This window comes from Schistocerca serialis, chromosome 9, assembly GCF_023864345.2.
Source record: "Schistocerca serialis cubense isolate TAMUIC-IGC-003099 chromosome 9, iqSchSeri2.2, whole genome shotgun sequence".
Lineage (NCBI taxonomy): Eukaryota > Metazoa > Arthropoda > Insecta > Orthoptera > Acrididae > Schistocerca > Schistocerca serialis.
In genome coordinates, this window is record NC_064646.1 from 449,108,328 (window position 1) to 449,132,223 (window position 23,896).

Consider the following 23,896-nt stretch of genomic DNA (forward strand, 5'->3'; position numbering starts at 1 on the left):
AACAAAAAGTGAGATAGGAGAGTATTTCCATAGTCTTGAGAAAGGTAACGGAGAATATTTCGCCCCATATGTTGATATTAGTTGCGTTGCTGACACTTCCTCTTCCTGACTGGTTCCCGCTGGCACGAAATACTTTTGAACGGTGGAATTTCCTAACACATCCCGCACCTATATGAAGATGGTATCTGTTTTTTTCGGACACGTCCTAAAGAACAGATACCATCTTCATATAGTTAAAGCTAACCGGCCGTTGACCTTCTTCTGTGCGGATGCACACGTATTGTCCGAACTCTTATGGGACTCGGTAAGATTGTCTGCAGGGAGTAATGAGTGTAATGGGCAGGGGCACTACGAATGTAGTGTGTGGACATTAAGTTGGGAATGTGGGTCTCACAGGGAGCGTGCGAGGGATAAGTCCCTGCAGTGGCCCTATCCTCTGTCCCTCGGTGGCTCAGGTGGATAGAGCGTCTACCATGTAAGCAGGAGATCCAGGGTTCGAGTGCCGGTCGGGGCACACATTTTCAACTGTCCCCATTGATTTAAATCGCCTGTCGGCAGCGTAGGGTCTTGATTTAATTATCATTCATCCCGACCTTATCAAAATGAGTCTTGGTACTAGCATAATGCTTTACCGCTTTCACTGAGTCGTATTTCACTGTAAAACTTACACGGCCTGTTTTCCAATATCCAATACACAGTAGTGGAAATATTTATTGCATCACCTCTTACAATTAACAGTTTTTGTTACAATCATTGATTAACTGAGCTAAATTCGCCTGATTTCTCTTGATTTCTATCAGAAATGAATATACACAATTATTTTTGTCAATTTGTTTTTACTCTTAATTTTTGTTTCTATAAAAATGTTTGTTTTTTATTATTTAACCACTTTCTTGAAAAATGAATGTAAGTGGATATGTCAGTCATTCTGAAAAATGAATACTAATGTTGAAAGAAACACTGCTTATTAATGTTGTAACCTAACTCTGATGGATTTTAGTGTTTGTATTGCCTCATATGAACACATTGTTGCATTTAATACTTTGTTGCTCCACCACGCACCTTAATGACCGCTTGGCATCGTGAACGCATTGAAAGAATTAACTTTTTAATGTACTCCTCACTAAGTTCATGAAACCACACACACACAATGGTCTCCAACAGCTCCCCTTTATTTCGTGGCTTCTTTTTGGTGACAGCATCTCCCATAACCTTCTAACAGTTCTCAACGAGATCGAGATCAGGGCTGTTTCCAGGGCACTCTAATACTCGAACCCCATTTCTTCGAAGGAAAGATTTTACGTGGCATGTAGAAGTACGTGATAATTAACCTAGAAAGTAATCTGCTTCGTGTTTGATACAAATATTGGTCATAGGATCCACCTTCAAAGCTCTATGGCAAGGAGCAGAGTCATCCTGAAAAATGCAATTGGAAACATCTCCAAGCTGGTGTCTAATGGTTGGCATAAGCTTCCTTTCAATAATGTAGGCATCTGCGTTGACAGTGTCATTGATGAAGTCCAGACAACCTACTCCGTGACTGGAAATGCACCCCCGGACCATCTGTCCTTGTGGGGGTTTGACTGTATGTGTTATGCATGGTGGCAAAAATTCTTCACCTTTTCTTCGGCGCAGGTCTTAATTTCAGCCGGAACGCGCCGGAATGCGTTCCGGCACCTCCCAGAGACCCCTTTTTTTTCTTTTACGGTTCAGCACCAGAGATTTGAAATAGTACGCGTGTATTAAATCATAACGTAACTATAAGTTACAAGTTACAAGTGAAGGCGACAGTGGGTCGCCAACGTGTTGTGACGGGCAGGAGGTACTGTGTGTGTGTGTGTGTGTGTGTGTGTGTGTGTACGCACGTACAGTATACCCAAGATACGTTGAGTATCATTTTAAAGTTGTGATCGGTACATATCGCCTTTTGTTTACGACTGCCAACAACCTCAGCGATGTAGTAGCAAGCCGACGTCTCATGCTACGTGTGTCAATGAGAAATAAATAACGTAAGCCGTGTTTGAATGTGAACGTCTGTATAATGTGCTTTCACAAAATCATTTTATACCGTGTCGTAATTTATGTCACAACTACTAATCAGATGTGCGTAGGGAGCACGCATGACTAGAAGTTGGCAGCCTTTCGGGCCGATACGTCCCTTTGTCCACGGCACTCTTGACTTTTCAATCTCTATCTGCCCGCACCCTTGTCAGAATATGGTTGACGCTAAACAGTAGAGGGGAGCTCCCACAGGGGGCAAATTTGAACTACCAATGCAGAACGGAGGTATATGTGTTTGACCCCTAAGTCTGTCTGCCCCAACATAGTTCTCAAACGAAAGTTCCAATTTTAAAGCCGTTTTTTTATTTGAAAGCTGGTTTAATCTGGACGGTTCTTAGCTATATTTCTCAAAGTCTGTTCAGCCGTTTAAATTTCATCAATTGTATGAAGTAAAAAAGTTTTCCGCCAGCGTGCTCTCTTGAAATACGTTACGTAGTCCATAAGAACTACATGACGTTATGTAGTACCAGACTGTAGAGCTCAAAAAGATGTACCTAAATAAAAGATTACGGTTGAACGATAATGATGATTTTTGTCTTCTGAAGTCACCTGTTTCAGCACCTACAAAGTAGAAAAAGTGTGATTGTGACTCAACTGTGAAAGACAAACATATACTCTCGCTGAATTTTTGTGGTTCTTTTTGAGGTCAATTCATTACTAAATCAAATGATTTTGCTCTAATAGTTTAATCAGCGTACTGCAGGAGAGCGCTTTCTTGTGACTTGACTTACAATTATAGCCACAGCTTATTTCTTGTGCTACCTAAAGTAGCTAAATATATACTAATAGACAGTAAATGAATATATCGATGAGTTAAATAAAGAAACACGTAAATCGCGTAAGTGTTTCTCGAGTTATAATTGCCTATCTGTATGTCTGTTTGTGAAGTCAGTCTTTGTAGTCCACGATTCAGACAGGTCGTGTCTACGGCTTTTTCAATTTGAATCAATTTGCCTTGGTAGCCATCGCTGCCTCACAGAGAAGCCAACAAACAATCCAACAGGCACTTTTGGAATTCACATTCAACATTACGCGCTCACTCTATGTACGTCAGGCGCTTGCAGTTCAGTTGTTCTGCTCAGAACCGGCAGCATTGTTTCGGTTTGTTTGTAGTGTTAATTACACATTGTGACTGTGAGTGGACACGAGAGTTTAATAGTTGTGTACACCTCTACAAAAATTAGTGACTTCTTTAAACCTAAAAGTTAGTGAGAGCAATGAAAACCGCAGTTTAGGTTTAGAACTCACGACTTCAACTGTGGCTGGAGAAGAAGATGCAAACAACAAAGCAGACGATCCTTCTCCTACGTCGTCGTCGCTAAATGAAAATTTCTGTAAGCTGGTGGATACGGACACGGACAAAATATCTATACACAGTAATGATAATTGTAATGATGATGAAAAGCCAGATTCTTGGTCTATCGAACAATGTACAGATTATAAAGCTAAAAACCCGTGCTTAATTATTTTAAAAAGCTAGGATGCCAAGTTTGTAGAAGTGTATCTACACTACGTGCTGAAAAAACGAAAGGGTTAACACTGAGTGGGCAATGGGTTTTAGGCACTGTAAGCTCATATGGGACAAATAAAAAAGGTGAACTAAAGTCTCTTAGGAAAAAACTCACGGTTTAGCGAACAAAATCCAGACTAACGCAGAAAAACGTCGCATTCAGAACTCAGTTGCTTCCATGGGAAAGGAAGAACAACTTGTTACTGAGCGTGTATTTCGCACAGCTTATAAGCAAGCAAAGTTAAATAGACCGTTTCATGAGTTTGAGACAGAAATTGATCTCCAAATTAAAAATGGCTTGGATATGGGACGAATTCTACATTCAAATGTTGCTTGCTCTAATATAGTGCTTCATATTTCTGACCAGATGACATCAGATCTAATAAATAATTTAATAAAGGTGACTCCAAATTTTCACTTCTTTTGGATGAAGCCACTTCTCTTTCAAACAAAAACGCTTTGATTGTATACCTTAGAACCTTGTTAAAAGAAATGGAAAACCCCATGACAATTTTTTTGACGATTTTTGAGCTAGATGACACAACAGCATCTGGTATCTTAAAAGAACTTTTAGAGCAGTTGGTATCACTAGGTGTAGGCTACGACTTTTTGAAAGACCTTTTAATCGCTTTGACTTGCGATGGAGCTTCAGTCATGTTAGGAAAAAAGTCTGGCCTCGCAAAGCAGGTGATTGAAATGTTTCGAAACTTATTCATCTGGGACTGTTGGAATCATCGTTTAGAACTCGCCGTGCACGACACGATAGAAGAAGTGGTGGGAATTAATCACTTTAAAATATTCATGCATAAAGTTAGACATATCTTCAGCTGCTCTCCAAAAAACAGCAGGGAGCTGGCAGTTGTTGTTAAAGGTTCAGAGCAAGAAATGTTAAAAACCGGCCGTGTGCTTGACACTCGTTGGGTGGCCTCCAGTTTATTGTCAGTAAAAGTTGTGTGGAAAAATTACAGGGCTCTGTACAATCATTTTTTAGAAGCATCAGAGGACGCCAAACGGGACTCAAAACAACGGCCTACTTACAAAGGGCTTTTTAATACATTGTCATCCACATCTTTTGTTTCCAACCTAGCTGTAATGTATGATGCCTTAGAAGAGTTGGCCGATCTGTCTCTACAGCTTCAAAGATCTGTGCTATAGACAGAGAAAGCATTTCTTTGGTTATGCTCACTGCGGGAAGCAAGATATTGAAATATTTAAATGACATGGCATTCCATAGCTATTGTTTTCGTTTAGAAACAATACCCGTTGGTTCGTATTTTATGGTCAGGCATATTGTAACGTAACTGCATTACAGTTTTGTTATAGAATTAATATTATTTAAACTAATTTCTGTGGGGTCATAATAGCCTGTGTTCTGTGTTTACAATAATGTATATTCAATAGCGCGAGCAGAACAAAAGGTAATGTTTATTGAGCGATTTGGTAGACAGTACTGACAAAGTTGAATACAATGTTTTGGCGTCATGCAGCGTCACAACAGCAGTTAGGCCTATATTCCGTATAGATCCAGAATTACTTTCCAAATCACAATGATTAACAAGTTTCACTGGCATTTTCAAGCGCGCTTCATGTTTTAGTTTGATTACAGAGAAATAATCAGCAAATGCAAAAAGAAAGAGACGGGAGTGACTTTCTGAGGTAGGTGCAAAAGGCCTCTCCACACGACACCGAGGAGCGGTTCTGTGCGCGCCCGAGCATTCAAAAGGCACGGGTCAGCAGGCCGCCACTGGCAACGAGAGCTGCTGTTCCTGTGAGCGGTTTCAATGCCGCCGCGACCAGCTTTGACGCTGCCGCCATTGTTACTCCTATGCTGAAGTCACGTGCCGATTGTTCATATGCGGCGACCCGCTGCTTGGCCCGGTCAGCGGCGCCACAGAGTAGAGTTGTGTCAGCGCCGCATAAAATTACAAACAACAATAGTGGCTTTTCAGTTCAATTTATATACGTAGAGTGATTTTAATTGAATGGTAAAGACCTTTCTCTTTGGCTAGTGACATAGAAACTACTTAGTTATTTTACGAGTGTTAAAGTAAGTCATAGATATTATTTATTTTATTAGTTACATTTTACATTTAGAAGCGAATTTATTTATTACCGTATAAATAAAACTTGTGATTTCTTTTACACTCACTATCGTGAAAGTCTCAAATGACAGAATCTGACCGAATTACATTACATATGGCAGTGTCAGGAAGTCATTTCTGAAAGTATTTGTATGGAGTGTAGCCATGTATGGAAGTGAAACATGGACGATAAATAGTTTGGACAAGAAGAGAATAGAAGCTTTCGAAATGTGGTGCTACAGAAGAATGCTGAAGATTAGATGGGTAGATCACATAAATAATGAGGAGGTATTGAATAGAATTGGGGAGGAGTTTGTGGCACAGCTTGACAAGAAGAAGGGACCGGTTGGTAGGACATATTCTGAGGCATCAAGGGATCACAAATTTAGCATTGGAGGGCAGCTTGGAGGGTAAAAATCGTAGAGGGAGACCAAGAGATGAATACACTAAGCAGATTCAGAAGGATGTAGGTTGCAGTAAAGTACTGGGAGATGAAGAAGCTTGCACAGGATGAGTAACATGGAGAGCTGCATCAAACCAGTCTCAGGACTGAAGACCACAACAATAACAACATGGCAGTGTAACATGATATGGGAAGGAGACGAGGAAGATTACGGCAGCCTCAGGGTGAGGAGGGGGAAGGGGTGAATGTTTTTATCTTCATCTTGCATTGTTATCAACTCAGGCGAGACGCAACGATCAGCTGCTATGGTACAAAATGCACACGGAATTAACGTTTCGTGAAGACGTGGGAAATCGGAATTGTACGAGACCCAGATGGAACAGGAATATCTTCATCGTCATTAACCGCTAAATGCCTCGTTGATTAATACGGGACACACGTTCATAGAGCAGCTACAAAGCAACTGTTCGAACGTTGCGGCTGGCAGCATTTGAAAACATAATGTCATAATCACGAAGACTACAGACTTGTGCCAATACGTATGAAGCAGAACTATGGAGCAAAGTGACACTGGTACGGCGGCAGCTGTTGTTTATATTGGAACTTTGTGGTGTTATGTTTTTGATTATAAGACACTATGGTTTAAAAACCTGAATTTCAGAACAGTATTTTCTAAAAAGTGATTCCTCATGGTACGTCTTATCACAAGTCTCTCTCTGTGGCCGGCGGAGGGGAGGGGAGTGGTAGAAGGGGGCGCGTTCTGACACGTAAAAGTTTAGAAATTAAGCACTGCGACGCACTAACTCTTTTCCATCTGAACCACGCAGGTTAAATTTGGACTCGTCTGAAAAGATCACTTTGTCCCACATCTCGGGTGTCCATGTCGCATGTGCGTTTGCCCATTTCAGTGACTGTTGTCACGTTACCTTGGTCAATAAAGGCTTCCTTCTAGGACGTCGGGCTGGGAGTCCTGCCTCCAGTAGTCTATTTCTTACAGTTCTACTGGTTACCGAGGTGTCGCACATTTCTTCCCCGTCTCGCTTTAGTCCAGTTGATGACAGCCGACGATCGTTGAGCGAAATCATTTTCAATACCCTGTCCTGTTTGGCAGTAGATGCCCTTTTCCGACCTCTTCCTTTCTCAAGATCAACATTTCCTTTTTCCCTGTATTTTTTCAGTAACTTCGAAACCGTAGACTGATTAACTCCTGTCTTAGAGGCTGAGACCAACAGACGAATAAGCAAGAATAGCAGCTTTCTTCTCTGGCGTTAATTCAACTGACCTGCCCATCTTCTCACTGCAAAGTTTCAACTCAAAATGGCAGTATAAACACTGGTTTCATTGTAAAACCAAACGACAGCAACAAAGAGTTGTGTATCGTTGGAAAACATGCGTGAAGAAGTCAGATTATTAAGGCAAGAATATGTCAATAAAGTTTAGCAACAATGGGACTGGTATAACCTGAAGCAAACTGCTGCAAAAGACAAAATGACGAAGTAATTCATGGTGACGCAATAAATATTTCCACCACTGTATTCACCTTGTTTCCGAAGCCACCACAAAAAGTCTGTTTCTTGTAGCCATTTGTCATTGAAATGACACGGCGCTGTTTATTAGCCTGCTGCATTTGAGAAGCTCGCTATAATACGATGTTATATACGTACACGTATCACTCATTCACTGCTATGTCGCTCTTAAACACTACAATTCTAAACTAAACGCGTGCCGTGTGCGGTTCACTTGATACAACCACGGCAAAATATTTGATCACACCAATCAGCCGCGCGCAACAATGGGCATTGTTGGCGCGTTCACTTGTTCGACAGCGGTATTCCTTTTAAAATTAATAGGTCTTTATTGCAAGCACCGATAATAAAATGAAAATGCGATGTTATCACGGCTTGTTTCGTTTGTTTTTTGCCGCTATATAACTGCGCAGAAGAACAAATGGACATAAACTAATACTGTAACTCCGCTTTATCGCCTACATGGAAATGACAAGGAGCTGTCATTAGAAAATACAACCTATTACTGGCCTGCTTTTCCTAGTTTGTTGCTAGTGGAGCGGTCTTCAAATGACTACAACTATGGACACTTCAAATGACTACAACAATGGACACCCCAGTGTAATAAAAATACAAAGCCTCTTTGACACGGCTTGCCTAGCAAATGAATGCGCCAGCAACAATCAGTACGCCGGCAAAGCTTTAAACATCACAACAATGCGCCAACTTATATTAAAAATACATTGGAATTCGTTGCGACAAATCCACAATGATCCCAGATTGTGACACGATCTCATACAAGATATTGCAACCAAAGAATAATCAAATTGAAAAGTTTAATTGACTCTATTTTCATTATTTGGCTTCTGTAAAAAACTTTTAAAAGATGAAATTAGTAAATATGAATTTAGCCTAATTTAACAGGGCCCCCAAGCCAAACTTTTGACGTCCGGTCGGGACGTTCGACTGGACACCACAGTTTTTATTTAAAAACCGGACAGCTGGCAACCATATTTGAGATGTATTTTCGGATCCATTATTTGGAAACAGCGTTTGTTCAGCCTGTTGAGGTGATGAGCGCACAGTATAGCACTACACATACTCACAAATAAAGTCATTTCGGCTTCGGCTGTAGTTGTGACTGATGGAACGTTAGGCTGAAAATTCAATTTAGACTATGTACCACAAGAAGATGATTTAGCCGCTTTCACATGTATGTCGCATTTAGAATAATCCCTCGGCACCGAATACTTGCAGCTGAGAAGGCAGTGACAAAAAGGACATCTCATTTTTCTTTTATCTGTCGGTAAATATTGAATCCAGTCTTTTAACTCTTCATCTTTTAACTATTGCTCTCTAAATTGTTGCTCATGCGAAAGTTTCTTCGACATTTTAACAGAAAACGTACATACGTCTGGAAAAACTTACTTTTTATTGAAAGTGAAAATAGTTTAAAAATGCACTGAAAGCGATTAGAGAATGCTGCTAATGTAATGTTGATAATAAGAATGGCTGCAGTAGGACTGTAGGTTGTATTGTAGCAAGTGCGAGTGTTTACTCAAACGACCCACTTTGGTCCCGCTGCAGTCTGTTATTGCATCGGACGTCATACAGTAGGCGATAATAATCAGAATATTGATTGTTAAACAGTGTATTAAGGTATCTGTTCTAAATGTTCATCCAAAATATTAATTCCATTATTAACTCAATGATATTTCTTGTTTGAACGTCAATATTTTAACAACTATGTGAATTAAGTTGAGTAAATTATCTAATTGTATTTAATTTATTAAAATACAGAAATAAGAGACATCTGCCAGATTTTCGGCTGTCGTCTGAAAAGAATATTTCCCGGCTTTAAAGAATACAAATCGGAGTTGGCGGGGAGCCTCCCAAACACCGCGCTCTGCAAGCAGATCAGCCGTACGACAACGTGGCGGCTGGTTGTCGCCGTGCAGGGGTTAGAAGCGAAGTCGTACGATCTGTCTACAGCGTGACACGAATACTGAAAAGGTGACAGTTTAATTTATGAACGCAATTCGTTATGGACTAAAGTGGTGGAAAGAATCACTGAACCCAATCAGTGTGTGTTTTTAAGGTTTGCCGTGTAAGTCGTTAACAGGGCTATTTTGAAACTGATTTTTATTGCACAACATTACAGTGCAGAATCTGTGTCCGGTATAATGCTGTTAAAATTTTTTTGCCACAGCTGGAACACATCAGCAGAGCAAAGCATCCACTGCAAAACTTAAAGCTGTATCCGTGTTTCACATTATGCAACTTCCCCAAAATTTCGATTTTACATGTGCGTCACTGCTGATAGTCTTCAAGCAGATATTGAATTCTTGATGTTGCCTGAACGCTCAGCTCTGCTGGACATCTGCATCTGTTTCCATGAAAAAAATAAATCTTGAACGGGTCTCTTATGTCAAGAATATCCATTGGTTTTAGTTATTTATTTGTGGACAACTACACGTTCACGTGGAGATATGGTTTCAGGAAAAGTTGCCACACTTTCTTGGAGGCATGTACTCGAATGTTTACGGAGTGACTCTAAAATAACTCAGAATCTATCTGTATTGTTACTTAAGGCGTTCTTCTTTTACACGTTAACATTTATATGGTAGAAATGTATTATCTCAACTGGTAAACAGACGACAGTCTGACGAACACGCATGCCACGTCGTACTGAGTTGTGGGCAACTAACTACATAGTATATTAGGTTGCGAAGATTGGCGCCTCCTCGTGCGAAGTGTCGTTTCGCTTTGGGAAATGGACGTGGGGAAGTTTGGCAAAGACAAATAGAACATCCATCTCGAACCCTGTCATGTACATTAGAACAGTGCCTAATGCCACGCACAGTGACTAAAGTTGAACTTTGTCGGGCGGTTAGCACTACACGCGACACAATTTGTTGGGTGGACGTTCGGCTGTCGGATGGAACCCGACTTCGGTCGGTAGGAACCCGACCGACATACCGTCAAGAAATCCTCCGTCAGTTTCTCGGTCAAAACGCATAACACGTACAGTCTGTCGGTCGTTGAGTGTTGGGGGGGGGGCGAGGGGGCGGTCGTTTAGGACAGCTTTGCAGCCTTACGTCCGGCGCGCCCTCTTTATCAAATCCGCAAGCACTGACGAATTTTAGCGTGCGGACCGGACATGTCCCCCCCCTCCTCCTCTCTCACAACACACACCACACACACAAGCCTGCGCTGCGGCCCCACGTCCTGAGTTTGCACATATTTCCGATCCACACGCTAAGATCTGTCCTCACAGACAAACACCGCGTGTGAAACGGCCTTCGCGCAATATTTTGTTTATTTTGCTTTTAAACTTTTGTGATTATTTTTCTTTTAATATTTTATTTATTTTTATTTACATTTTTTATTTTTCCACGTCTTATTCTTAGAGGAAACAGGTAATTTGTGTAGGAATTTTGATTCTGTTGTGACACTGTTTATTTAGTCACATGGGGAGGGAGCTATCTTAGAGTTTGGATATTTTGCGGGCAGCTCTGGCATTCACAGCACAACCTGCGGAAAGCCTGGCCGGAGCTGGCCCGCCTTTTACTTGGTCGCTTTGAGCAGCGACTCCAGGACGGGGGCATACAGCCTGTCGGTGAAGAGCCTCCTCACCTCGGCGATCACCTGCTCCTCCAGCTGCGTCAGGCTGCTGCAACCGCCTGCCGCAGCTGCTGCTGCTTGTTCTGGCCGGCTCCCCCCTCCACTGCCACTGGCTCCGTCTTCACTGGGAGGGAGGGAAGCCGTTGCTTGTTTGCGGCGCCTCCTCCGTTTCTTCTTCTCGCTCACTACGTCTGCTGTTTCTTCCGGTGGCCGCTCCAAGGACTGAGGCGCGGCTTCTTCCTGTGGCGGAAGAGCGTCCGCACGTTTCCCGCGTCTCCTCCGGCGCCTCGTCTTCTTGGCGTCTCCGTCACAAGTAGGACCCGCCTGCAGCGTATTTTCGTCCTGCGCCTCTTCACTACACTTCGCCTGCTGCGTGGTGCAGCCATGCTGCTCCCCATTACAATTCGCAAGCTCGGCCGGTTCTGCTAGCGCCGGAAGAGGATCGGCAGGTTTCTTCCTTCTCTTGCGCCTCTTCCCTTCGGCCTCTCCGTCACACGCAGAACTAGCCCGCTCCGTCTCGTCCTCGTCCTTCGGCTTCTCACTGCAGTTCGCCTGCTCCGCTGTTTCGCCCTCCGCCTGCTGCGAGCTCCCGTCACTGCGTGAAAACGCCGGGCAGCCTCGCCAGCTGGCGACGTGCGGTCCACCACAGCGCGCGCACGACGGCTGGTCCGTCTTCTTCAGCGGGCAAGTGCGACCGTCATGGGAACCGGCGCACTTGACACATACCGGCGGATTGCGGCAATATTTTGCCACGTGCCCCTCTTGCTGGCACTTGAAGCACTGAGGCTTTGGCTCGAACTCCTCCGGAAGAGGCTCCACCGTAACAGGGAAGCCGTAAAGCTGGGTCAGCTCGAAGATCGTCTCGGGCTCCCGCCTCCGTCGCTTGTCCTCGCCCGTATCTACAGCCAAGATGTAAAGCGGCTGTTTCTTCTTATTGTACGGGCCGTGCAGCTTGACTGCCACATTGCCGAACCCTTCCCAAAACAGCCAGTACCGGATTCCTCCCACGTCACACAGCCACGGCAACCCTCGCAGGAGTGCCTTAACTGGCGGCGTCGTCGTCTTCTCAGTCTTCTTCCACTCGTAAGCTTGGGCTAACAGTGTCTCATAGTCATTCTCATCTTTCTTTTTCTCAGTCTTCTTGTAGTCGTCAGCATTTGCCGACAGTGCCTCGTAGTCCAACTCGTCTGAGTCATAGTACTCGTCGCTGTGGTAGTGCTCAGTACAGCTGCACACCTTGTCTGCCGATTCTATGGGCGCGCCCGTCGCGACTACCTTTCGTCTATTCGACTTCTTTCCACGTCTGTTCTTGCCCATGATGAGAGAAAAAACGAAAAACTTTTTTCCCGGTCGGTCACAGAAAATCAAAACAAAACTTCGCTTAAGAGAGTACAACACACGTCCACGCGATTTGCACTCCCCGACTGAACTAGCCGACACGTGCTTCCAGATCAAGTGGGGGACACCCTCGGGTTTCGTCGGACTTTTTCGGCAGCACTCGGAACAGCTGAAGTGGCGAGTGCGCGCTTCCAGCGCTGTCGTCTCAATTTCGACTTCGAGCACATCTTAAACATGCGCAAATTTCCGGTGATGTGGATCGACCTTATTTCCCAGGTCTGTCCACTCGTCCATTAAGTAAATACCATGTGAGCTTTTTATTTTGCACTCAAAAGGCCTATGGAAGTGTCGTCAAAATGATGTAAAGTTTTCAGAATGTATAGTCGATATCTCGATCGGCGAATCCGAGTGCAAATCGAGTTGACGTGAAAGGGGCGTGACTGGAGAAGTAGTCGGTTCTGTGTGTATGTGTGTCACATGTGACAGGAAATTGTTGTGGAGAGTTCTGTGAAAGTGCTGACCGTATTATAGATCAGGGATTAGACGCGTTTGAGGTATTGATGGGACGATCGCTGATGGAGGTACACGCCTTGGTAGTGATGGAGATATCCGTGGAAGATGAGATTAAGAAAATTCTGAACAAGCTAAGTGGCTACGGTAATGCGTACTTAGTGAGAAGATGCGCGTTCACTGCCAGCCCATTCAGGTATGCTTAAACGTATGTAAGGGACTGAAGTCGCTAGAGATTTAACACAATTATATAGTTGTTTTCAGTGTATCTCCTTCGGCTGCGTTAAAGATAATCGTATGTAGTAAATGATGTTGGTTGCAAATCAAGAGGTTTTTTTTGGGTCTAAAAATGTCTTGTATCTCCTAACTATAACACATTCATATAGCATGTGCTCCCTTAATCGCGTGAATATATCATTGTCTAGGACGGGCACATAGGAAACACCCTTAAACAAAATTAATGAATATGCAGTAAAAGAAAGAAATTTGCCTGTGGAGGTGGGTAACTAGGAATGAACTAAAAGAAGAAGAAAAAGGAAAGAAAAGGCATTACAGTTGCCTAGGGGTATAAAAATGAAAGTTGTATCAAATTATTTTATTATATAGCGGTAGTGAGAAACAAGGTAGAAATAACATGGAGGCTGCAAATGTAGGAAATAACGAGGTGGTAGAAACATTTAAGCGTTATATGTATTAAATTTTAAAATTTAGCTCTAGTGCGAACATAAATACACCTACTTTTCATTGAACATATATAATAACAGCGTCCACATTCCAAACGCCAATCTTACTACTTCCCTCAGTAAGGGTCTTTGTAATGTACAGTAAACTTAGCGACTACATAATGTTGCATATTGGCCGTTAAGTTTTTAGCTCCTATATAGTTAAAAAAAATTTATTTCACAGCTAACGAATCATATCACTCCCACCACACTGTTGGCATTTCTATATACGAAAAGCCGACTACTTGCCTCGAATAGTGAACTATATCCATTTGTGGATGACAAAATTGAATTTCATTATGCCAGTTTGACCTGTTGGGACAAGTTAATTGGCTTTTGCCATAAATTCCGTTTTTGGTATTTCATAATTCTGTCATATATAGTGGATAGGCATACTACACTTTTTACACCCATGTGTGGACAAATCCATTTTCATTTATCTGTAACGACATTATTATAGAATAATTAAAACTGTTTTTCCAGATGGTACAGGATTCTAATATAGCCATGTGAAGGCAATATGCTAGTTGAATTTTTTGACCTGGCGTTTTCAATAGAACCTCTTTCCAAAAATAATGTACCGGCACTCTTGTTTAAATTAACTGTGATAAGAGATTGCTGTTGCAGCCACTCTGGTAAGTAAAATCAAGCTGTAGTAGCTGTTATAAATATTCCCAATCAGAAAGCATAGTTGCTGGCAAGGACTTGTTAAATAAATTTTGTTGTTCATTTGTACATAAAGGTGGACCAGTGTCAACCCTAAAAAGATGACTGATAATGGTCACAAGGAAGAAAAGATGGTGAGCAACACTTGATGCTAAACGTGTCTACACAATAAAATCAGCAGAACAGTTCATAAAAGTATCCAATTGAATAATGCAATTAAAGGTGCATTTCCTCTGCCTATAGTTTCTTTGTTCAATTTTTTGTCTGCAAATATAGCAATGATGACTCAGCAAGAAGGAAAATTTGGTTGTGGCAGCAGATATTGAGCAAATTCTGGCCCTGTGGGAAGACAGTCTTGCATCATAAGGAAAAAAAGTTCTTAGCTGGTAAAGTAAAGTTTAAAACTCACAAATTATTTCTTAAAAATCTCAGTGCATTTGATTATTGTAATAAACAATGCCTATCACTATTTAAAGGGTTTTTATTCAGGCACAAAGCAGATAAGTCACTGCTGTTATTAAAGTTACAGCAAATCACTTCCTCCTTAGCCTCCTTTAGAAGTATTCTGCTGAAGAATTCAGCAAGCAAGTCTTTTAAAAGAGAACCATCATTTCTTGCATAAGACACATGAATTTGTGAATTGTGTGATGAAAAAGTATCCTTAAGTGCAAACTGAACTTACCAAAAGCTCAATGAGAGAAATGGGTGATGGATTGTTTCCTGTAGTGAACTGTTAATATAAGGTTAATTTTGCAAAGCCTAATTGCATGTGTCAAGATTTCCAAAGTTGGAAATGCCATTGCAAGCATTACTGTGCTGATTTTATTACACAGACTGGGGATTTCATAAATTAAAGGTGTGTGTGCGCGTGTGTGTGTTGGCGTAAGAGAGTTTAAGTAGTGTGTAAGTCTAGGAACCAATGACCTCAGCAGTTTGGTTCCTTAGGAATTCACCCACATTTGAACATTTTATAAATTAGTGAAAACTACTGGAAAGCCCTTCATTTTGTCATGAGACGTGTTGATTTGGCTTGACTGAAAAAGTTGCTCTGCACTTGCCACCCTTATATTACAAACTTCAGAGGATAGCAGGTATCAGGAGCCAACAAACCAAGGCAGTAACAATCTTAGAAGCCCAACTTCCTTATGGCAGGAACAACTTGCAAGGAAGTTAGCTAGACAAGTTACAATTCTGGCATAACAATGGTAGAAATGGAGAAGCATTAAATGGATTAAGCAATATACTTCCACAATGTGTGGAAGATTTAGTTGTCAAACACAGAAGCTGATGGTCTTCTATTAAATAATGCAAGTCTCTAACTCAGGTTGCATGTCAGGACAAAAACGAAAATGGACAGAAGGAAGGAATAAAAGATGGATTCTTTGCTTGTACAAATGGGACCTGAAGTACCCCATCTATCAGCCAAAGCAGATTTAGCCGCAAGAATATGTAAGTACAAATAAATCATACTGTGCACTATAACTATGATGTGTCAGTGAAAGAACTCTCCTTACAGTTGGTAATGCCCACACAGATAACCTGTGTATGATTATATGACAGCCAGTAGAGGACAGCAAGATCAGCATAAATACAAATCAGTCACATGAATCAGTGAACAGAGCCACACAAGAAATGGTATATATTTCATTTTGTGTAAATATAACAAACCAGTGGTAAACACAATTTTGATTTTAAGTAATTGGTTCACACTATGCATTTCTTCCACATAATACTGGATTCTCTGGCTTACGCAGGTTCCAGCTGCCCTTCCAGTCTGTAGTCTGTTAGAAATAACTGTTTCGCCCCCTCCCCCCCCCCCCCCTCCCACCACACACACACGAAAATGTATCCTGCAAATCTTGCCTCCAATACAGATTCTTTGTCTTGCCTTCACTTCATTACGTTAAGGGTAATGAGGGTCCTGGATTGACTGTCTGCATTTGTCTGCTTTTACCATAACGTGATGCACAATTGGTCTTCCGGCTTGGAAGTTTGGTGATACTCTTGTGAAGTATCAAGAATTTAGTGTCCAGAGTTCAGTGGCAATCCGATGACAGATCTTCTTTCAAGGTAGTTAATGGCTCATCATGTACTGGTTTGCCATTATTTCTTGCAGTTCTGTACACAATTCCCAAATGTTGTTCAGTTGTTCTACCTATATGTATATCCAAATATAAATTCATATATAGTTCCAGTAGTTACTAATGGTATTTCTATTTTCATCATCAGTAATATTTTTCCTGTTGCGATTTTCTCACAGCTTACCAATCTTTTTGTGATATCAACACTCTCCTCAAGCCATCTACCTTTGTTATCTTGCCCCTTCCTGTTCCAACAGTGAGGTGGTGTAGTGCCTTGTATACTTCACTGAAATTGGGAGGTGCAGTTGGAGTTTCCAGTCCAACCATTCAAATTTGAGTATCCTGAGGTTTCCCCGATTTCTCCTCCAGTCAGATGCCAAGATGATTGTCAGAAGACCAGTCACTTCTTTCCCTAACAAAATCAGAGCAAATATGGTCTCCAATGACCTTGGTTGTCCTGGTTCGAGAAGTCTAGGTTGGGCATGTGCGAGGTTGTGTTGTTGCCGTACTACTATTGTTTTAAATCCAAAGCCTCCCATCCCAACTGTTGGCTTTGACCAGTGATGTAAGGCTGTTGTGGTGTGACGTAATGATTGCATGGAGTTTGGTTTGTGAGTGTGGCACGTTTGTAGGTGTCGTGTTGCTGTTCGTGTTGCTCTGTTGTGGTGTGTTTAGGGGTTTCGTGTTGTGTGGTGTATTGGGTTGTTTGGTGTTATTGCTTGTTCTGGGTGGTTCTCATTTTAGCTGTGTGTGGGGATGAATTTTTTTCAGTGATTTAACGATTTAGTGTTTGTTGTGTGAAAGTTATTGTAGTGCTTTTCACTGTAGGTTGTATGTTAATTTGAGTAAATTAATTTGTTGCTGCTCTTTTTAGGTATGGATATGATGGATAAAATTAAGTGTGTGTTTGAATGCTGAGTTGGGGATGAGTCTGTTGGAGTTGATTAAATTTCTGCAGCTGTTTGGCTTGTTGGCGCAGATTATGAAGTGTGCTGTTTGTGGTCATGACATGAAATTGGCAAAAGTTTGGGCGTCTTGGACCAGGGATGGTTATATATGGCGATGCCGTAGGGATAACCTATGGCGCTCCATATGTCACGGTTCCTGGTTCGAGAAGTCTAGGTTGAGCATGCACTAGATTGTGTTGTTGACGTACTTCTTTCATAAATACTGTTTTTGCACGCATTAGACTGGTGTGAGAGGAGTGTGCTTGACTGGTTTTTATTTTGTCGTGAAGTATGTTCTAAGTTTATTGAGTACAGGGGTAAGTTGGGTGGGCCTGGGGTTGTGGTGGAGGTAGTAGAGTTGTAGTTTGGGAAAAGGAAGTATGGGAGGGGTAAGTCTGTAGTTGGTCTCTGGGTGTGGGGGGGGGGGGGCTGCTGTATCGGGGATGGGTGTTCGGAATGTGTTTTTAGGGTTGTGGAGGGGTGGTCTAAGAGGGAATTAGTGGGGTTAATTAAAGGGAACCGGGTTCTACTGTAGTTTCTGTTGCTTTTTCTTCTTATAGGGGACTGGGTGAGACGGGGTAAAATCATTTAGTAGTGCACCATAGTTTAGAGTTTAAAAATTATGAGACAGGGGTTTGTACGAATACCATGGAGGGGATGTGGGGGGGCCATTCAGTCAGTTCTTGGGAGGGGGAAGAGGCACTTTTCTAACCTTCAGTACCATTTAGATGAGTACTGTTGGCGGAAGAGCATCCCCGAGGGCTATTGTTTTATTTATGTATTTATTTTATTTCCTTTTTTTCTTTTAAAAAGGACTATCAGTAAGATGTACAGACCAAAAGTGGTTGGTTTGTGTGGGTGAGTGGCTGTGGCTTGGGGGGGGGGGGGGAAGGGGGGGTTGTTGTTGATAGTGTTTGTGAGGGGGGGCAGAGTGTGTTGGTTTGTGATTTAGTTGTGGAGGATCTATTTTGTTGCAGGTTTTGTTGAGTTGTAGTGTGCGATAGAGATTTGTTTATTTTTTGTTTATTCGTGTTTTATTTTGGGTTGAGGGGAGGTTGGGTTGGGGGTGGGGTGGGCTGTAGGTGTGGGTGGGTTGGGTCTTTCTTTTCTTTTCTTTTTGTGTGTGTGTGTGTGTGTGTGTGTGTGTGTGTGTGTGTGTGTGTGTGTGTGTGTTGGTTTTTCGTTGTATTTTCATGTTTGTTGTCATGTTTATGTAATGTCATAGGTGCCATATTGGAGTCGTAGTGGATGGTCATTTCTGCCATATCTGTGACGTCATGGGTCAAAAGCAGATGGGTTGAATTGGATGCTTCTGTATTTCCCTAAATCTGTTACATATGCAGCTTTGGAAGCCTGTAATTATTATACTTAATGACAGAGTGTGATACGGCAAAGGTTCCCTATGTGGTTTTACGTCTCATGCGAGTCTACTTCTCATTTGCCTTGACATATAAAGTGCAGGTATAAAAAAATGAGAAATTGAGACATTAATCTGTTTTATAGTACTGCTCATTGTCTGCAGGTAATTTGTCATTTTATCAGCTCATTGTATACAGAATGGTGGGTGCATGGTAGAAGTTGTCACAGGCAGAGTTTGATTTTTCATTGTAAAATTTCAGTACATGTTACATTTGCAATTCGCAATTAAATACTTGTGTAAAAGCTTCTCAAGACTATCCAATCATGATGTGAATTGTGGATACAATAAATAATTTAGACTGAGTGTTGCAAGTAATCTTTGATGTTTGTGGTAGTACCACAATAATTTGCTAAGCCCTTAGTTACTGGTGAAAAGTATTGTGTGAACTGGAATGTACAAAATGAAATCTGTGTATTATGGGAGGCAGTGTCCTAAACTTTGATAAGACAGACTGACATATTTCAGCTAATATTGGATTAACACAGTTGGAGAAACCACATAAATTTGACATTCACTGTCAAAAAATTAGAAACTGTATGGAGGGAAAATGTGTTGAAGAACGTAGATTGAACACTTCAGTTTTATCAACAATCAAGCATTTTATTCACCATGGATCATTTTACAATGATATAACAGAGTTAATACAACAGAACGTTACTGCTCTTATAGATGTTACATGCAGTCTGCATAACTAAACTGAATCTCTGCTGTATACCACTGTTAATTAGTATACATACAGATTACTGTGTTGAAAAGGACATTTTTCTCAACACCTTGTTGGTCATACATAGATTGTTGTATCTCCAAACTGCAGTCTCACTTTCATTAGGTTGTTGGCAGTGTAGAAGAGCTAAGCCCTTTTGCAGTCAAACATGTAGTAGTAGTAGACGACATCGACACATGAGTAAGTCACCAGCTGATTTGTTCAGTGAAGGTGTCAAAAAAATTTGTGCATTGTCCACCAGGAGCGCACTGTGACTAAATGTGTCTCTGCTATAGTGTGATGCTATGACTGTTTTGTTCTGACACTAACTTCAGTTATTTACCAATTATCATTTTGTGTTATTTTGTTATAAATTTGGATTGTTCTGCATGTGTAACAATGATCTAGCTTGTTTTAAAATAAATCTTGTGAGCATTAGAAGGGTTATGCCCTTTTTCAGTTGATCGTTACATGGGTAATTTACCACTAAATATTCAACAATGGAAAATGCAGGATGGAGTGTAACAATATTATGAAAATAATGGTTTGCTACTCACCATATAGTGGAGGTGCTGAGTTGCAGATAGACACAACAGACTGTCAGAAAACAAGCTTTCGGCCTAAAACCACACACACACACACACACACACACACACACACACACACACACACACACACACACACACACACAAAATTCCACGTGGGAAAAATGTATCTGAAAACAAAGATGATGTGACTTACTAAACGAAAATGCTGGCAGGTTGATAGACACACAAACATACACACAAAATTCAAGCTTCGTCAGGAAAGAGGGAAGGGAAGGGGAGGGAAAGACGAAAGGATATGGGTTTTAAGGGAGAGGGTAAGGAGTCATTCCAATCCCGGGAGCGGAAAGACTTATCTTAGGGGGGAAAAGGACAGGTATACACTCGCATGCGCACACATACACACACAAGCAGACATTTTTAAAATGAATCTGTATATTATAACTAGATTGTTGACTATCAGTCATGAGCTTTGACACAAGCACAATAAAATAAATCTTGGTATAAATCTTCATGCTGATTTCCTGCATAGAACACGCTTGGCAGAAGTATTACTGGCAACAAGTGCTTGGTAGCACAACGCAGAGTGCATTTGATCGCAGATAATGAGATCATATGTTTGATTCCTGGTAAAGGCATTTTTAAGCTTTACATGAAATATGAAAATAGCATTAGCAAGAACTGATTGTAGTAGTTGTTTTGATTGTGGGGGGGTATTATTTATAGCTTCACATTAATCTTAGTCTAAGAAATGGTCAGCAGAGAATAAATGCATTTGGGCAATTCCATAGTTACGGGTGTTACATGTACACACCTTAAAATCAGGAAAAATAATGTAAGGAAAAATATTTATTGAATTTAATATTGAAAACTTTTAAGGTTTACATTATATTTCATGTGACAAATGTTGATAATGGAATTGTTTTATTATTCTCCTGGTTATTAATCAAAAAAGTAGTGTTATGGGTGTTACCAAAAGTAGACCTGGCCCCTGTTATGAGTTAAGGAATTCTCTAATTTCTGCAAACATGATGAAGCTTTTATTCTTGTAAAATAACTGTTAAGAGGTATTGCCCCAAATTTTATTTTGAAATATAAATTTTTATTTTTTTTGGACATCGTAACTCAGTATATATATATATATATATTTTTTTTATGTTACAGGTGTTACATTAAATGTTACGGGTGTTACATAGATGCATCAGATTTGATTCTTGAAAGAGTAACTCTACCTCTTACAATTGCATCAAAATAAAAGAAGTGCTGTAGTTTATTTGGAATAAAAGTATGTACTTAAAAAAAACTTATTTGAAGGATAAAGCTATTTATCACACAAAAAATTTTGTTACAATTTTATAGTACAACTAGGCCAAGATATCATTACTTACATTTACCTAATTTTGTAGGCCTAATAAATTTGACAAAAATGTTTTCTTATTATTGATAGGTTTAAAAACTTCATTTAATAATCTTTTTCAGCAACATCCAACTCAAAATTGAACTCATAGTACGAACGGTTACCTTGTTGTTTGATTTCTGGTGTTGCCTTAGATAGTACTTGACTGAATTTCACAAAACAAACATCAGTTTCATCTAGTTTAAAAAGTGTTTTACTTTTTCCTACGGACTTCAGAAACATTATTTTCACATCCTCCTCCTTCATCAACCTCACTCTGGCAGATTCCCAAGTAACAGTATTGAATTTTGGATAGGGTTGGCTTCTTTTTATCACTTGCAATGTCAACCAAGACAAATAACCCAAATGTTAATCAGACTTTTCAATTTTATTAGTTAGGCTTAACTCACAAGCACTTACAATATTGTCTTGTGATTCAGATAGTGAAGCAGTCTCCTGATCAGAATCATCAGAACTGCACACTTCATAGAAGTTTATGCATCTTTTTGCATGTAATGTTTTAACTTTGGCCTCCTCAGTAATAAATACTGACACCCTTGTCATTAATGACTCTGCTGTTTTTGAAACCAGCAAATCAGTTGTGTTATAAGGCCAAAAGTGATGTCAGCCCTGGATTTGAGGAATCGCTTGTAAATTTTTCCACGTTTCATCCAAAATAGGAATGTTAAGCTCCTATCTTATCAACCCATAGTAACTTAAATTTAGAAAAATTCTTCAGAGTGTAGTCATAAAACTCAATTGTGTTGTTAATAATAATTTTCCTAGATCTAACAGCATGTCCACATGCTCCTCTTCAGTGCATCTCCAATGCCATCCATGGCTCCTTTACCATGTGAACTGGCAAAAAAATTCCACTCAACTGTCAATCCAAAGTCTCTCTCAAAATAACATAGGTTGGACAAAGTATATTTATTTTTGAACCGCCCAGCACAGTACATTGTTAAACATAGGCTCTTATGAATGACTAGAATTTGCCTCAATAAGCAGTTTACTGGGCCTATATAAAATTTAAAACTGAGGTTATAAATATTGTTCTTGGAAAAGTTAGAATGGAAAACATAAACTATATGTAAAGAATTTTGGGCTTAATTAAATTTTTAGGAGAACATCAGTTGAGTCAGGTTAATGCTCTAATTAACTTTTATAATGTTGGTGTAGTGCTTAAAAAATGTATGGAGAGGAATAAAAATTCTAGTTTTCATGCTTAAAACTGTTTTCATAAGTAATAAACATAGTTTAAAAAACTTTTTTCATTCATAATAATACCCTTTGGTTAAAATTTAAAATGTAGGGCCTAGGCCTACTAAAGATGAAGGTGGCATTAAACCTTCCAATTCAAGTTACGGGTGTTACGCATGTGTTAAGTAACACCCGAAACGAAAATTAGTAACACCCGTAACAGCTCTAAGAGTGTTAAATAAGATTTCAAAATGCCATGTAATGGTATGATATTGTAAAACATGTGCATAACCTTACTTTTACAAAAAGGTATTGTACAGAACAAATTTACTAGATTACAAATTAAACTTTTGTATCTTTTTTGTTACGGGTGTTACAAGCTGCATATATATTATAAAACTAACAAAATAAAGAAATGCAATTAGCTTACTTCAACAAAATGAATTATTATGAGCTATAACAATGTTGACTTCAATATTCTTTGCAACAATAGAACAATCAGCCATAGATAACACAACTAATACTCATCTGGAAATAGCATAAAACATACCTCTCTGTGGTGCCATAGAGTAGTGCACTTTAAACACTTTGTGAAGGTAGAAATTTATTTTTTTCATATTCATGATTATTTTGCAATGAACAAATGTACTTTTAACTTGGCATTTTTAAGGTTATATTTGTAATATTGTCATTTTAATTTTTTTGTCACAGTCTCTTTAACATAGAATGACCCATTTACTTTGTGAACAAACAATTTACTATTTTGAAAAGCATTGTCAGTAGTGAACCTATCGCCACAAGCCCACAGTACGATGTGTAAGACGATGAGGTTTTCTATACAAAGAGGTGTAAAGCACATACAACTTGCAGGTAACACAAACGTAAGGGCTGCGAAGTTTTAAAGTGTAAACTAACATCAGTGTCTGAAACACTTACTTCAGCATTATGTAAGATGGCAAAACTTCGAAAGTTTAAACAATGAGGATCTTAGCCGTACAGTACAAAGATTAAAAAAAATGTTTCTAATAAAGTAAAAAATGAGTCGTCACAGTAACCATAAAATAACCTTCTAAACATGCTGTGTGTGAACAGCAATTGCAAATGTAAGTGCATGTAAACTGCAAGGGAAAAAAACAATATTCTATTTCTGATCGGTGTGGTGAAGCTTCGCAATTATGATTTGG

At 40.3% G+C, this 23,896-nt stretch overlaps 1 long non-coding RNA gene across 2 annotated transcripts; it reads left to right on the plus strand.

Moving 5' to 3' along the window:
- The first annotated feature begins 12,958 nt into the window (after positions 1 to 12,958).
- On the plus strand, positions 12,959 to 21,423 carry LOC126419757 (uncharacterized). Of its 2 annotated transcripts, XR_007575997.1 has the most exons (4): positions 12,959 to 13,228; positions 14,238 to 14,389; positions 14,497 to 14,554; positions 21,281 to 21,423. It is a non-coding gene; the product is annotated as an uncharacterized LOC126419757 (long non-coding RNA). The 2 variants fall into 2 exon arrangements; XR_007575996.1 differs by lacking the exon at positions 21,281 to 21,423 and having other exon boundaries at positions 14,497 to 14,889.
- The last annotated feature ends 2,473 nt before the right edge of the window (positions 21,424 to 23,896 follow it).